The sequence below is a fragment of the Chelonia mydas genome, chromosome 1 (genome assembly GCF_015237465.2).
Source record: "Chelonia mydas isolate rCheMyd1 chromosome 1, rCheMyd1.pri.v2, whole genome shotgun sequence".
Classification (NCBI taxonomy): Eukaryota; Metazoa; Chordata; order Testudines; family Cheloniidae; genus Chelonia; species Chelonia mydas.
This window is the reverse complement of record NC_057849.1, coordinates 18540718-18558112: the sequence shown is the minus strand read 5'-3', so window position 1 is coordinate 18558112 and position 17395 is coordinate 18540718. Positions and strand designations below refer to the sequence as shown.

Below are 17395 nucleotides of genomic sequence, written 5' to 3'. Positions count from 1 at the left end.
AATAAGGTTTGTGATCATGATATTTTAAAGACTTGAAAGAAAACTACAGTGCTTAGTTAGAATACCTTGTGTAACCAAAATGGTTATTTGATAAATAAGAATGTCTTCAAACTGATTTTGAAAGGACTGTCCCCATTGTAGTGAATTGTATAAATGGCTTCACAGTGAGAGGTAACATTTAATGTTAATTTGCCCTGAAGCAGCAATCTGATGCTGGTTAGGACTATGATATTGGATATTTAAATTTAGTATCCAGTTAAATACTGAATTTATTTGCCCAAAGCCGTTGTTTATTTTTAGCAGTATAGGTGTTCATGGCCCTTTAAAGACAAATATAAGCAGCCAAGTTCTATGCCCTGTGAAGCTTGTATTGTGTCTGATCCTGCAAACTTTCAGGAACTACCCACAGTATTAAGACACTGTCTTAAACTTTAGTGGAATTACTCATGGAAGTAAGCACTACTCTTAGTTGTAAGTGTTCACAAGATCAGATATGTACCGAGAAAGTTATTCTGTGTTTATTACAAACACAAAACCCATATAGTTTCAGTTTATAACATTAGAAAATCTCATTCTAAATTAAAGTTAATCCATGAGTTCAATGCTGAGGTTAAATTTCGGGGTAGAGGGAGAGGAAAAAACAAGGCCTTCTGTGTTCTCTGGCACAAAACTGCAGCGATGTTCAGAATAAACATTCCCAGCAGTGGTAACTGCACATTCACTGTCCATGCTAAGTTGTGGGAGCTGCCAGGTAAGCATGTGCAGATTTAGCTAAGCATGGAAAATGCACCCTGTCATGCTGATGGCTCAGCGTCTGAGAAGAGATTTTTTTTTTCCATATACAAGTTAAACTCTTCATATCGATATCAGTAGATTTGGGTAATAAATCAACTGAGTTTAGTAGAATGAGTTCTGAATATATGGTGGTGTTCAGTTTTAACCAAGGTGCCTTACCACCTTGTGTTATCATTTAAACCTGTGTAAAGGATGCGAAGTGGGTGTAAAACGTTACCAGAGCAGAATGGTAGCTTTTTACCCTCATTCTGCACAGAAGTAAATATCTGCACAAAGCCAAGATAGCGGAAAATCAGGCCCGAGATCTGGTTATTGGCTTAGCACACTGATTTCACCTTCTGTAAACAACCTTTGAATGAATAACAAAAGGATTTGGGGAAGATAATAGTTGGTTGTTCCCCTTTGAGAACTAGATAATAGAAACATTATAATAATAATGTATATGGACAGGGATATGTTCATAGCCTATATACAATTTCAGCATTAGTTGAATGTGCAGGTCAGTGTGTATCATTTTGTTTTTAACTGTTCTGTAAATATGTTTACCCCATTCCTGGTCATAAGAAGGTGCATTATCTAGGAGTTTGAGCACAAAAGTGGAATTTACGTTTCAAGGGTTCTATTCCAGCTCCTTCACTGATTCTGTAGGACTCAATGTACCCGAGTGTACAATAACATTTAGTCTACCTCACAGGGCTACAAATGTATTGAGAGGCTTAATTACATGAAAGTTGGTCAGTGACTTTGAGATCCTAGAGCAATGGTGGGCAACTTGCAGCCCACAGACTGCATACGGCCCATCAGGGTAATCTGGTTGCAGGCCGCGAGACATTTTGCTGACGTTGACTGTCCGCAGGCACGGCCCCTGCAGCTCCCAGTGGCCGCAGTTTGCCATTCCTGGCCAATGGGAGCTGCGGGAAGCGGCAGTTGGCTGGGAATGGCGAACCGCGACCACTGGGAGCTGCGGGGGACCGTGCCTGCGGACTGTCAATGGGTTGCCCACTGTCCTAGAGCTATATGGCCCAGCTCCCACTGGGTACAGCAGGACAAGGAAATGGGGTACGTCAGAGGAGCTAGCTGGCTCTAAGATACATAATAGGAGACAGCGGACTGTTTTAAATTATGTCAGTTTGGAATAGCCAGCGGCCAGTAACATCCTGGTCAAGTCCCAGCATTCCCCTTACTCTAGAACTAGCCAGGATTGATGGTATATTAGCAGGCTTCATTGGCTGTAGCCAGCTGAAGACTCCCCCATGCAAGGGGAATTTTCAGCTGGTGAAATCTGGCCAGTTTCCTTCCCCCATATGCTGTCAGAGCTGCGCAGAGGCAGGATACAACCAGACAATCCAGTTCTATAAGTGCAAGGTGCCATTTCACCATATCATTAAGAGAGTGAGAGAAAGGAAAAAAAGAATGACTGGAAAATTCAGTACCAATGAGTGCTGTCTTGCTATGGCAGAACGCTTGCTGCCTAAATTGGAAGAGTTAGTGAAGACCTGCCAAGAATGGCATTGAGAGAAAAACATTGTCAGGTGAGAAGATAAAAACTCTTCAGCATGTTTCCTGTGTTGGGTCCTTCCTGACACTTGGCAAAGTAGAGTGGATAAGTAATGAGAAACAACAATGATAAGTGCCAGCCATCTGGACTTAAGCCCAAGCTGCTAGTGATGTTGTGGAACAAAACAGACTCTCAAACTAGGAGGTCTCTTACCTTCCCTAGAGAGTTTAGAAAGACTGAAAAATAAGGGAGGGAGCATTTGAACACGGTCTTTGGGGAAATATAAGATTTCAGCCACCAGACTTACTATTATCCGTATTGCTACTTCCATTCTATCTAAACAATAGAGTCAATAACCTTATAGTAATTTATTGTGAAATAATGTGTGTGCTTTAGTTTTAAACTAAGGGACGGATGGAGGATGACGGGATAAAACTGTGTATGAGGAATACATAAAACTGCCGGCCAAGTTGTGAAATTAACAGGACTGTTTGTGTGAGTAGACGTTGCAAGATTGAGGTGTTAGCCTGGCCGAGCTGTCCTGGCTGGGTTGCATCTTAGTTTATTGAATTCTGCTTCCCTAAATCTCCCTGCCATTTTCATTGGGTTCTATAGTTTTCTTCCATTTCAGGCCTATTCCGCAGACTAACTTGTGTAATTACTGGGGCTTTTTCCCTCCAGTATAATACAGTTTGTATTTATTATTATTATTATCTATCAGTAGTACATTATGGTGATAACCTTCCGCAGAACTCCTGTACTCGTTCTTGACTTTCCTTTAAGTTCTCTCAATACTTAAGAGCGTTGTCTTCTGGTGGTCAGTGATTATGCTGTCTTGCACTGTTAATGCTTTGAGCTGCTCATTCATACCCTTAAGGATCATGCCAGGTGATCCAATAAATCACAGGGATCATTTTTGTCCTAGTTTTACATAACTGATCCACTTTGTGGCAGAGTCCTTCATACTTCGCTCATTCCTTTTCTTGTTTCTTTGTTATGTTTGTCTGATGGTATGGCAATATCAATTAACGTGGTCTATTGGTCATTTTTCCCCTATAACTACTATGTCCTGTTTGCCTACACCATTTGGCCTGTAATAATTTAATGATTTAATTATTAATAATTTAATAATTTAATTCCATCAAATCTTAGCTTCTTCATTCTCTAGAGTCCTTTCAGTTCGGTGGCTGTCATACCACATGGTGTGTTTAAATCAGTTCTGGCCACAGAGACTCCAGTGCAGACACTTGGCAACCGCATTGTGTCTGTTCGTATGTTCTCTCCCAGTCAGGTCCCTGCAGACACACAACACATATTCTACCATCTTTTCCTTTTCGTAACACATTCTGTAGTTCGGGGAGCAGATCTGTTTGTCAATTTTTGTTTTGAACATAGGACTTAAGGACTGCTGTTGTGCACTCATAATGAGGCTATCTTTTGCAATATCGTACTACAAGCCATGAGTTTGTTAATTTTCAATCAGTAATGAGTTTGATCTCTCTCCACCAGTGTCTATGCATTGATTTCTATGTGAATCTTTGAAGTCTTCCTTGGATGATTTCCTTTCCTTTATGCTTTCTTCGGTTGGGATGCACACTTGGCCATCACTTGTTATCTTGACCAGATGATTTTTCATGCTGGCTGACTCCTAATATATTTTGATGTTACATTCTTCATTGTCAATTGCTTCTTGCATGGATAGAAGACCTTTTCCTCCATAGCATCTTTAGATGTACATCCTGTCCACATTTTGATTGATATTCATTACTCTATGTATCTCCAGGAACTTTCTCGTTTGGATGACAGGTTGTTTCTTCCCTTCTTGATTCCACTTGAGCACTTTGGCAGTGTACTGTACTACTGGTATCACCCACATATTAATGGCTCAGATCACTTCTCACATTAAGGAATTACTTTAAGCACAAAACTCAATTCTTCGAGTTGAGTTTTGTGCTTAAAGTAATTCCTTAATATTCTTTCCTCACTTCTTCTTTGACTTCCTTATGTTGTAACTCTGACAGTTCCCTAGCTCCAAGGTATTTGTAGGGGCCATGCTGATAGAGATTTTGGATAATACCTTTGTTAACTTGTATTCCATCTGTTTGTACTAGTTTTCTCCTCTTTACAGACACTGATGCACATGTAGCTAACCAACCCGTAGCTTTATATCTTCACCAAACTTTTCTACACATATCAATCTATATATCTCTTGTGACCAAGCATATAGTTTCAGGTCATCCATGTATAACAAATGGTTAACTGGTTGCTGCTCTTTGCTGATATGATAACCACAGTTTATCTCACAGAGCATCGTCTCAGTGGCAACACTGCTACCATAAACACCACTGTGGGTAAGGAATCCCCTTGAAAGATTCCTCTTTTAATTTGGACCTTATCAATGAGTCCCTTCCAGCAAGAGTCAAATGTTCCAGTTAAATGTAGGTTGCTGCAGATAAAAAATGATCTTTGGATGAACCTTGTGCATTTTCAGTCTCTCTCTGATCCACAAAATGTGAGATGCTATCGTATGCTTTTTGGCAATCTATCCACACCATCTCTCATTTATTTATTTATTTATTCATTCATTCATTTATAGGTTTGCATCTTCTGTGATCCTCCTGCTCAGCCTGAGATGGTCTTTTATCCTTATCATGTTTACTGTTCAGCCTTTTTGCTCAGGAGGCAGCAATCCATTAAGAACTAGCACCTTCTAGATCATCTTTGCCAGAATTGCCATCAGAAGTTTCCACATAGTTGGTAAACACGCCATCAGTCTATAATTCATAGGGTCAGTGTTCTTTCCTTTTTATGAGGATTGTTCTCCTTGTCAGCACGAACATCGATTTTTCAGACAAAAAGAAAGGGAGTACTTGTGGCACCTTAGAGACTAACCAATTTATTTGAGCATAAGCTTTCGTGAGCTACAACTCAGGTCATCGGATTCATACTGTGGAAAGTACAGAAGATCTTTTTATGCACACAAACTATGAAAAAATGGGTATTTACCACTACAAAAGGTTTTCTTTCCCCCCACACCCCACTCTCCTGCTGGTAATAGCTTATCTAAAGTGATCACTCTCCTTACAATGTGTATGATAATCAAGTTGGGCCATTTCCAGCACAAATCCAGGTTTTCTCCCCACCCCACCCCCCCACAAAGCCACTCTCCTGTTGGTAAGGAGAGTGATCACTTTAGATAAGCTATTACCAACAGGAGAGTGGGTTTGTGGGGGAGGGGTGGGGAGAAAACCTGGATTTGTGCTGGAAATGGCCCAACTTGATTATTGTACACATTGTAAGGAGAGTGATCACTTTAGACAAGCTATTACCAGCACGAGAGTGGGGTGTGGGGGGAAGAAAACCTTTTGTAGTGGTAAACACCCATTTTTTCATGGTTTGTGTGTATAAGAACATCTTCTGTACTTTCCACAGGATGCATCCGATGAAGTGAGCTGTAGCTCACGAAAGCTTATGCTCAAATAAATTGGTTAGTCTCCAAGGTGCCACAAGTACTCCTTTTCTTTTTGCGAATACAGACTAACACGGCTGTTACTCTGAAACCTGTCATTTTTCAGACATTTATCAAGTTGTTCAAGTAAGCAATCATGGATAGCTGTTCGGTGTTTCAGGTAGAATTCATCCATCCCACCTGGTCTGGGTGCTTTCCAATTTTTCATTCCTCTCAGTACCTCATCTATTTCTTTCTTTGATGATACTGCATATTCCTCTACTGTGTGGTTTTTAAATTTTTCTCTCAAGTTCTAATCCAGTCCACTGTCTGGTTATGTTGTACATCAAAAGACCAGATTTCCTTCCAGTAGAGCAAAAACTCTTCCACATTGCCTCTAACTAGTGAATGCCAGTGAAAATGAGGTCGGATCAGAGGGTAAAATAGGGAAAGAACAATTTAAAAATTACTTTGATGAGTTAGATGTCTTCAAGTCACCAGGGCCTGAAGAAATATATCGTAGAATACTCAAGGAGCTGGCTGAGGAGATACCTGAGCCATTGCTGATTATCTCTGAAAAGTCTAGAATCTCTCCTGTCTTCCATGAGGACTGGAAAAGGGCAAATATAGTGCCAATCTATAAAAAGGGAAATAAGGACAACCCAGGAAATTGCAGACCCGTCATCTTAACTTCAGTATCCAGAAAGACAATGGAGCAAATAATTAAGCAATCAATTTGCAAACACCTAGAAGATAATAGGGTGATAAATAAGTCAGCATGGATTTATCAAGAACAAATCGTGTCAAATCAACCTAATAGCTTTCTTTCACAGGGCAACAAGCCCTGTGGATGGCGGGAAGTGGTAGATGTGGTATATCTTGACTTCAGTAAGACTTTTGATACTGTCTCACATGACTTTCTCATAAACAAACAAGGGAAATACAACCTAGATGGAGCTACTCTAAGGTGAGTGCATAACTTGTTGGCAAATCGTTCCCAGAGAGTAATTATCAGTGGTTCACAGTCAAGCTGGAAGGGCATATTAAGTGGGGTCCCGCAGGGATCAGTTCTGGGTCTGGTTCTGTTCAATATCTTCATCAATTATTTAGATAATGGCATAGAGAGTACATTTATAAAGTTTGCAGATGATACCACGCTGGGAGGGGTTGCCAGTCCTTTGAAGGATAGGATTAAGATTCAAAATGATCTGGATAAACTGGAGAAATGGTCTGAAGTAAACAGAATTTTAAAAATTTAAAAATTCAGTAAGGACAAATGCAAAGTACTCCGCTTAAGAAGGAACAAGCAGTTGCACGTATACAAAATGGGAAATAGCTGCCTAGAAAGGAGGACTCTGGAAAGGGATCTTGTGGTCATAGTGAATCACAAGCTAAATATGAGTCAAGTGTAACATTGCTGCAAAAAAGCCAAACATCATTCTGGGATGTATTAGCAGGACATTGTAAGCAAGACATGAGAAGTAATTCTTCTGCTCTTCTCTTCTCTGCTCTGCTCTGCATTGATTTGGCCTCAGCTGGAGTACTGTGTCCAGTTCTGGGTGCTACATTTCAGGAAAGATGTGGACAAATTAGAGAAAGTCCAGAGAAGAGCAACAAAAATGATTAAAGATCTAGAAAACATGACCTATGAAGGAAGATTGAAAAAACTGGGTTTGCTTAGTCTGGAGAAGAGAAGACTGAGAGGGGACATGGTAACAGTTTTCAAGTACAGTACATAAAACGTGGTTACAAGGAGGAGGGAAAAAAATTGTTCCCCTCAACCTCTCAGGATAGCACAAGAAGCAATAGGCTTAAATTGCAGCAAGGGCAGTTTAGGTTGGGCATTAGAAAAAACTTCCTAACTGTGAGGTAATTAAGCACTGGTATAAATTGCCAAGGGAGGTTGTGGAATCTCCATCACTGGAGTTTTTTAAGAGCAGGTTAGACAAAAGACCTGTCAGGGATGTCCTAGATAATACTTAGTCCTGCCATAGTGCAGGAGACTGGATTACATGACCTCTCAAGGTCCCTTCAAGTCCTATGATTCTATAATTAAAATATTTATTGGCTCTGTGTTTTTTCCTATTCTGCGTTTAATGTTGATCTGATCAAAGAATCTCTTAAGGTCTCTCTTAATTCTGACAGCTCATTATTATTATTTTTTAAAATTCAGAATGACTGTCCCCTGCTTAAATTCTGTGGGCAAATTCCACAGCCATGAGCTGATGCTCTGACTCTTTCTGGCAACACAAGCCACTGAACACAGTGTAAACACTTTTTAAAAATTATAGCATGAAAATGAAAGGTCTTGAATCACAATGGCTTGTTGCATCATTTAAAGGGCTTCTTCAAGGAGCAGGTTTTAGATCTGTGCTAATTAATATTGGAAAGTGGCATTAGATGTAAATCATTCTGTTTAATTATGGATGAGAGTGCTCCTTTTAAGTGCACCTTCTGATGAAATGAAGAGATCATTATTACCATTATTGTTATTATTTTATATGCTGTCCATTAATGCACCTATCCCCTCTTCCCCCCAAACATCAGGTCACATTTCAACAAGACGCCCGTTGCTTTCCCACATTCTCTTTTAATTATCACTTTCTCTCTTCACCAATCCGGGGGGGTTACACTGGGACGTAGCTCAGTCTCACGGGAGTTGGAGGTATTGTGCAGCTGCTATTTTACTGAATCATTTCTCAAAGCTTGGTGGAAATTGAAACCCATCACTCCAGGGAGAAAAATCTCTGAGAGGCTGGTTTGCTTCTTGGGCAACATATGAAGCCCGGATCTCAGCTTTCCTTTTCTCACTCCATTGTTCTCACATTTTTGGGTTGATTTTGGAGCCACCTGCTACATCATTTCACTTTATTCTCAATTTGTTGTTTTGCATTAAAATGGGACTGATTTCTATGGCAGCTGATCAGTGGTCATCTTGGGCTTGATGATTGTCACTGTGCTGCACACCATGGCTAATTGAAACTTTACAGCAGAAGCGGGGATAGAACTAATAGAGTCAAAGATTTTTAAAACCAGAAGGGAATCATTAAATCATCGAGTCTAACCTCCTGTATAACACAGTCCATAGAATTTTCCCTGCTACCTTTCTATTGAGCCCAATAACTTGTTTTTCACTACAATATATCTTCCAGAAAGACATCCAGTCATGATTCAAAGACTCCAAGAGATGAAAAATTCACCACTTCCCTTGGGAGTTTGTTCCAGTGGTTAGTCACACCCTCACCGTTAAAAATTTGTGCTTTCTTTCTAACTTGAATTTGTCTGGTTTTAAGTTCCAGCAATTGGTTATTGTTATGCATTTCTCTGCTACATTAAACTCGCATCCCCTTTTTCCAAAAGTACAAGATCCTTCCACTTGAACTGAAGGAGAGTCTCAGTACTCTTAGCAGTATGAAACCTATGCCACATAGTTGAGCAGGTCTAATTGTATCAGGTAACATACACAGTAGCCAGTGCCTCACATTGTAAGTACTGGATTCCACCCATAACTAAACTTGTCAAGTCTGACACTGGGAAGGTAGGAATTGAAATTGTAAAGGAAGGAGCTGCTTTCCTAACTTCATTTGCAAATGTCGCAGACCTACAGTAATGGACAGTGCTACATTCACACATTGTGACATGACATCATGGCATAACAATGCTGTGTTGCATCATGATGACACTATGTAATGAAGTGATGATACCCTGTACCCTGATGGCATGACCCACCACCAACCCTGTGCTTTGCATCGTTGTTAGCCTGAAATCTCCTAAAAGATGGGGCCACTGATTTGAACAAGATTCCCCTCCCCCTTCCAGCAGCTTCACACTGACATAACTGTGGATGTCAGCAGACTTACTCTCTGCTGGGACCTGAATCTGAGAATTAATAATCTCATTTGTCGCAAAGAGAGATGGGGCTGAGCTGCAAAGTTTAGATCGACAGTGGACGTTTACCAACATTTGAAGTGCAGTGTGTGTTCAGAGTTTTGTCTCAGCTCATTACGGTACCAACTGTGAAGTTAGATGTAGTCTTGAATTCAGACTCCTCTCCTACCCCCCGCCCCCATAAATACTTACTGGGGTTCCCTTTTCAGCAAACTTCCCTCTGACTGAAAAGTGCCTGCACTGGAACCCCTAGTATAAGCCCCTGTCAGAAGTGGTCACCACGCCTCAGTGGGTCACAGCCATGGATGTCAAATTCAGGGCAGACCGCTGAGAAATAAGGCAAACTCACCCTAAACTGGTGGTTATTTTATCATTAGATCAGTGGTTCTCAGCCAGGAGTCATGTAACCCTGGGGGTGCACAACTCATGTAGATAATTGCCTAGTTTTACAACAGGTGACCAAAAAAAAAAGCACTAGTGAATTCAGTACAAACTGACATTTCATACAGACAGTGACTTGTTTATACTGCTCTATATATACTACACTGAGATGTAAGTGCAATATTTATATTCCAGTTGATTTATTGGATAGTAAAAATGAGAAAGTCAGCAATTTTTCAGTAATAGTACGCAGTGACATTTTTGTATTTTTATGTCTGATTTTGTAAGCAAGTAGTTTAAGTGAGGTGAAACTTGGGGGTATATAAGACAAATCAGACTCCTGAAAGGGGTACAGTAGTCTGAAAGGTTGAGAGCCACTGCATTAGATTATACCAAGCCAGTACAAAAGTAACTTCTGTCTCACCACACTGGATAACAAGAAGTCAACAAGAGTCTCCTTAGACATTCCACCCTTGGCTCACGACCCAGACACAAAACTTTATGGTGAGTGGTTATTGAAAACCAGTTTAATCAAATACAGGTCTTTCTAATCCCAAGGAATCAGCCACTTAGCCAGGTCTATATAGAAGTCAGATTTTACCCAGTAATCACGCTGATGCCAATCATTTAGACACTAAAACTAAAAGTTTAATAATACAAAGAAGAGCGTTATAAATTGTTAATAGATCATACATATACAAGTGATTTTTCAGTGTTCATAGGTCAGGATCATAGCAGTGATGGAATAAACTGCTGGCTTGCAAAAGTCTCTCTGGTAACTTCCAAAAGATTGGAAGGTCCTCCGTCCAGAGTTCAAAATGCTCCTTTTAGTTGTAAATCCACAGTACAGAGAATCAGAGCAGGAAAGAGGCAAAAATTGAGATCTCAGTGATCTTTTATATCCTCGCTGTGTGCCTGGAAATTTACTGTCTCAAACAAAGCTTGCAGCCCAGGTGCCTGGAAAATTACTGGCCCAAGATGGAGTCCAGGGTCACATGAGCATATCACATGCCCTTACATGCTTTGATGACTCACAGAGGCAGCCATTGTCCATATTCTTTGTGAGGCATCCACAGGAAGGCTTACTGGGTGGGAAGAGTTCCTTCTGTGGCCCATTGTTAGAATGAAGTGATCCTCTTGGTTTTGGAGCAAAGAACTGAGCTGGAAAGTTGAGCTCAGATCCTTTGCATGTCAATGGTTTTGCTGCTATTAGGCCTGTGTGCTGAACCCAAAATACTACTTTGAACGTGTTTAAAAAAAAAAAAAAAAAGGAAAAAGTCACAAGTATCTCATCAAGACTAATATAACATCAGAGACTGCCGTGTGCCATAACAGATGTTCATGATGAAAAGGAAGAGCAACTTATGAGGGGAAGTATGGCCCACTGGTTAGGGCACCAGCCTGGGTTCAGGTCTCTCTAATGCTGGAAAAGACCACCATGCTGCTTTTCACTCAGACCCATAACCTGTCCGTCATCTTCAACTCGAACCTCTCTCTTGATCATCACATCCAGGCCATGTCTAAATCTTGCTGATTCTCTTTGCATAATGTCTCTAAAATGCAGCCTCCATCCCGGCAACTAAAATTCTCATCTAGGCTTTCTTCATCTCGCATCGCAATAATTGCAACATCCTTCTCTCTGGACTTGACAAATGCAACCTCTGTGCCTCAGTTCCCCATCTGCAAAATGGTGATAATTGTTGGGGTTACCCCAAGCCCTGTTCTTCTTGGTTCCCCAAGAACTCAGTTTGACTCCAGTCTCACCACTCAGGTTCCTTTATTGAGCATACAGCAAAGCTATGCTGAGTTGATCAGAGTCAAGTGTAAGGGGTTTGTATAGGGCATACCACACATCCAAAGTTGCACAGAAAGCCCCTCCCTGTATAGATATTCACACATTACATTCACTATACATCGCATCACATGTTTTGGGACTGGCTTGGTTCCTTTGTAGGAACCAGTCCCTGTACAGCAAGCTCTGTCTATGCATGCACGACTTACTCATCTTTACGGTCCTGACTTTTCTTATCCATTGTTATCTTGTCCATTGTAAATGGTTCCCTGGGTGTTCCCCCTTATCTTAGCTACTGCAGACATTTTGTTTCCAGCCTGCTGATCCATTTACCTTCCTAACCCTGTCTCCCAAGAAATGATGCCTCACCCATGTCCAATTACTCATGTCAAGCCAGGCCTACACTAATGACACTTCCTTAGCTCATGAGCCTGTTGTGAGGATAAATACATTAAAGATTGTGAGGTGTTCAGATACTGTTGCTATAGGGCCCATACAAGTTCCTAATCTAGACAGCAATTTGGAAATGTTCACTTTTGTATCGAGGCTCAAATGGGAATATTCCTTTCTTCTTTAGAGAGAGAGAGCAACTTGAGCCCCTGGTAACATCTCCTGTAGCTTTCGCAGAGATGTGAAAAGTTGTACCATTTTCAGAAAACCTGAACCCAAGATCAATACAAAGCATTCCAGGCAGAAAATGTTAGTGTTTTTATTATAGATTTCTGCAAACAAGTCAAATGGAGCTCGCTTAATATTACTTTTCCCATTCCAGGGTCTTATAGTCTGTGTAGAAATATCCTTTGACAGAAGGGTATTTTATGCAGTACAGTTGCTATGCAGCGATTATGGACTCTTCCTGACATTGCTAGCCTGCATCTCCATGGCACTCTCTGGACTGCAGAAGAGAAAAAGCAGTATAACAGCATGTCACAAGACACGCTGAACTGTGTTCCTCACAGACCGTTTAAGTGACTCTATTCCATCTCCTACCTAAAATGCCTTTTCTTTCATTCAGAGGGCCGTATTCTCCATCGTGATATAACCTCTTTATTCCATTCTAGTGGCCTAAAAGGGCTAGTCAACGATTGGAAATGGCCTTCATGGAATACCTGAATGTTTGGCAGCAGACAGCTACCAGAGTAGTTCTTATATCTCAAGTGCATTGGGTGTTCTGCGAGCAAGACGGGAGGGAGCAGGCATTGCCAGGATAGTCGGTGCTCCAGCTATTCTCACTAGCAAAACAGCTCCTGGGGGCTGTTGCAGCCAAGAAGTTAGAGCAAATTCAAGGCTGCTTAGCTGAAAGGGAGAATCAGGCTCATTGTATTTTAGGCCTAATTAAAGGCCTAATTAAAATACTATGATTTCTTTTTAAAGTTTCTTTCACCCAAAGATCTCAAAATGCTTTACAAACCATAGATGAGCTGCCTAAGGCCCCTGTAACATACATAAATATTAGAGCGGGGTGGGGGGGTGGGAATTGACCTGTAGGGAAATTCCAATATTTCAACATTTGTTTTCACCACAAATCCTGAACTGAAACAGCAAAATTTTTCACAGAACAAAAATTTGCCAAAAAAAATGTGTTTGGAAATGTTCAAAAGTGTTACAACAAAATGTTTAATCAAAATGAAAGACTTCAAATTTTCCAAATTGAAATGTTTCATTTCAGTTTTGTTAACTGACCTGGAATGTTCCTTTGAGTTAGTCCAACATTAATCTGCATTTTCACATGGTGGTGCATTGCCTTGTAGAAATGGCAGTGTGGGTTGCTTAATGACCCTGTTCTCCCTAGCTGGAATACATCTCTCATCATCAATCTGTAGTCATAACTCATATGGTGCACCATGCTACTTCATCAGAAAGAAGACTGTTGCATCATGGGAAATACAGTCCAGTCAAGGAGCCTAGCCCACAGGAAAATGGAGGCCCAAATTGCAACTGCCATGAGGCAATTTGAAGTTAAGTATTTTAAGTCAGTTCAACAATCCAAAATATTTCACTTTGAGTCAAATCCACCTGAAACAAAATATTTCATTTTGATTTTCAGCAGGGGGGGGAAATATCTAAAAATTTCTGTAAAATTGAAATTTTCCCACAAAAATTTTGATTTTGCAGAAAACGCATTTGCTATCCGGACAACATTCCAACAGAAAATTCCCTACCAGTTCCAAAATGTTATTGTATCTGCTTTATGGATGGCTGAACCATGACTGAGTCAGATACTGATTTCACTTACACGGGTGTAAAGCAGAAGTAACACCACTGAAGTTAACTGAGTTACATCACTGTAGAACTGGTGTAAATTATATTGGAATTAGGCCCAAACAGAAGCTAAACAATTTGGCTAAGATTCCATTGGAAGCCATTGCCTCCAGTGGAAAGAACACGTCCTCTTTTCAGTCCGACCATTCTAAAGGTCTTTTTCTTTTCCCCGGGGTAGGTTTTTTAATTGATGTAGAGAGATGCGTCATAAACCAGCACCAAGAACAGAAGAGCAAACATTCCAAGTCATCATTAGGGATGGCAGAAGTGTAGTGGCAGCATATTGCCTACTAAGCAAATAAAAGGTGACATTACACGGTAAAGTTTGGAGAACCTAAAAACAATCAGTATAAAACATACGAAAATGGCCATAATTGTCAATTAACCAGCAGGGACCGAAGAGTGAAATTTATAATCATGAATAAAGGATGGTATATTTTTCCCTTGCAGTGATATTTAAGGGCTTAAAAGCATCACAGAGAAGAATGCAGGATTTAAAAAAAAATAGATTTTAATTGTTTGTTTTAAAACTGCATTAGATTAAGTGTTTTACATTTCAAAAATCCCAGCAATGCCAATTGCAATTAAAAGGCAGCTTTAATTTTATTTTATTTTTATTTTATTTTTTGTTTGTTTTTTGCTTTTGTTTGTGTGTTTAAGATTCTTCACCAAACTAATATAAACATGCAGACTTTTTTTCTTTAGCAGCTCGAATTGGAATGTAGATCTGCTAGCTCAGAGTACAGAGGCGGATATATCAAACTTACTTCTATGAGTGATCCATACTCCTGTGACTAGTCTCATAAGCATTGTCTACATGTCACAATTCAGGGCAACTGCACCTGTATCCCCACTCTGTGACCCTATGAGGGCACCTGCTCCTGAGTCTTCAGCTGTTACCTTTCTTGGGTAAAGACCCGCAACTCCCTCCCTCCTGGTTGGGTTTTTTTCCAGGCTGTTGTGAATTCCCCAGCAAGTCAGACTGCTATAAACAGTGTAATTGTCCATAGGTATCAGTTATCACACAGCCCTTTCTAAGCAAGTAAATTTATTCTTAAGGTGAAAGCATTAGAGAAAACATATTAAAACAATAAAAGAACCTACATGCATGCTAATAAGTTTGACAGAGATCACCCCAACTCCAACAAGGGTCCTGGCAGGTAAAGTCCTTCAAACCTTAGATGGGATTTTCTGTCATCACAAATTCATAACAGCTGATAGCTCAGAAGAAGGCACCCCCAGGAATCTGTGAGTCACTCCTTTATACAGTTTGGGTATGAAATACTGCCTGATGCTGCATAACCCATACAGCTCATGCCCTTTGCTCTCCTCCCAGAGAAATTACATCCAATCTCACTATAAATACATATATTTTGCATTTTTAATACAACAAACTCCTAAGATACTTAAACTTAATTCAGTAAGGTTTAACTTAATGCAGTAATGTTTGTCCAGGATGTTGCAGAACAAGGCACATACACTAGGAAAAGTATCGACTGCTAAAAATGTGTGTCAGCAATGGGTGGAGCAGAACCAATGAAGAACAGGGTTTAACTGCACAAGTAGCCAAGGACAACCCACGTTTAGCACCATTCAAAGAATATGCAGTTCTACCCTGTTCTGAACTGAACAGTTTGTCATTGTAAACTCTTGTGATTAAACGGTGCGGTCAGCACCTGTCCAGCTTCTCCCTTTGTCCTCATTTATGTAAGGCATATACACAGATTCCAAATCATAGAAGCTGCTGTCCTGAAAGGTAGATGTGGAAAAGTTCCTTCACAACTTTATTTTTGTACAAGTAGATCTAGAGAGTTGGAAGATCTACTTCATTATCTTTAGCATTGTAGAATTTTCCAGCTTCTGCGAGCATGTTCTTTTGTATAAAAAAAAATCTTTATCACCATCTCAAACAATAATGTTTTTAGGATTTTCTCAATCCCCGCTAGTAATCAAATCGGTGGCAATTTTTGCCCTTTTAGCATTGTGCTGAAGATGAGTGTTTATTATGTTCTGATTGACATTTTAATGTGTTATATGGATGTTGGTGTTTTAGATTGGGTAAGTTTTGTTTTGGTAGGTGCAAAAGACATATGTCATATGCAATCTAGTAAAATGTATTTGATTGATTGGTCCAGCTGCTCCCTTTGTCAGCAAAAGATGCTTTTGCTAATGTAGACAAGGCCATTCACTTCAGTTGCACTACATGAGTAAGGACTAGGAGCAGATTATTAAATTGCAACATTTTCTTCTGCAATTAGGACCTGACCCCAAACCTTTTGAAGTCAGCAGGGGTGTACCCTTTGGCTGCAATCACTTTAGGTGAGGCCCTCAATCTAACTAGAAATAATCAGATGTGAATTCATTGGGAGGAGAAAGGAGTTAACATATGTATTTCCTTGGGCATTCAATTTTATCTTTACCAAAACTGTTGTAATATTCATATAAAATAAAATATAATTTATAGCTTTGAGGTCTTCAAAAGAGTTACACTGAAGCCTTTTATTTTTTCATCTTAGCTTATTTCAAGGTTCATATGCAGTTAAAGCAACCCTTGTCCTTCTTAAGCAACCTCTTTTTACCAGTTATGCACGCTGCTACTTTGACCTTATTTGCTGATGGCATAATCTGTCTTATAACCCTACATAAATACACTGCATCAATAACTTTTTCTCAAGGCTATTTTCCCCTGAACCATACAAGAGTAAATTGGTTATTTCTCTTTTCAGTGGTGCAGCAGAGGCCATTATAACCTTCCTTGTAAGATTCTAATGCAAAACGGGCTTGTAGTCATTTGCTTTCTTTAAGACAGAGGCAAGGTGGTAAACTGAAACTGAGATTCTTTTTTATTTTTTTTTAAACCTACATTTGAACATGACCTTTTCTACCCTCCTTCCATTTTCACAGAGGAATTGTTTCCAAACTAATGTTGGAAAGAACAATTAACGTTAAATGTTAATTTTCAAAATAATGCCCCCTTTGTTTCACGTCAGGTTTCCAGATTACTCCAGGATATAGTTCAGGCTCAGCCTCGTGGGGAAAGACATTGGAAACAATCCTCTGCAGAGGGAAGCAAGTTTGAGAAGCCCTCATTAAATTATATTACAGTGTTCTATAGTAATATTCTAAACCACGGCTACTTAATGACTCCAGCCTTCACTTTGTATCTTGTATATTTTGGGTGCTTAAACTGGACAAGATTCTAAGCGACTTAATCATAGTGGGCCAAATCATGATCTGTGGCATGAGTAAAAGTGTGAGAGGAGTAAAAGTGTGTAACGTACTCCCTTACTCTCCTGCCTGAGCTATCTTTATCACAGGTCCGTGAATGGGT

At 40.0% G+C, this 17395-nt stretch overlaps 1 protein-coding gene across 1 annotated transcript in view; it reads left to right on the top strand.

Annotated features, from left to right (window-relative positions):
• The window catches only part of TENM4 (teneurin transmembrane protein 4), a 1747045-nt gene that overhangs the window by 737565 nt on the left and 992085 nt on the right, over positions 1-17395 (top strand). The gene's annotated exons all lie outside the window — the stretch shown is intronic.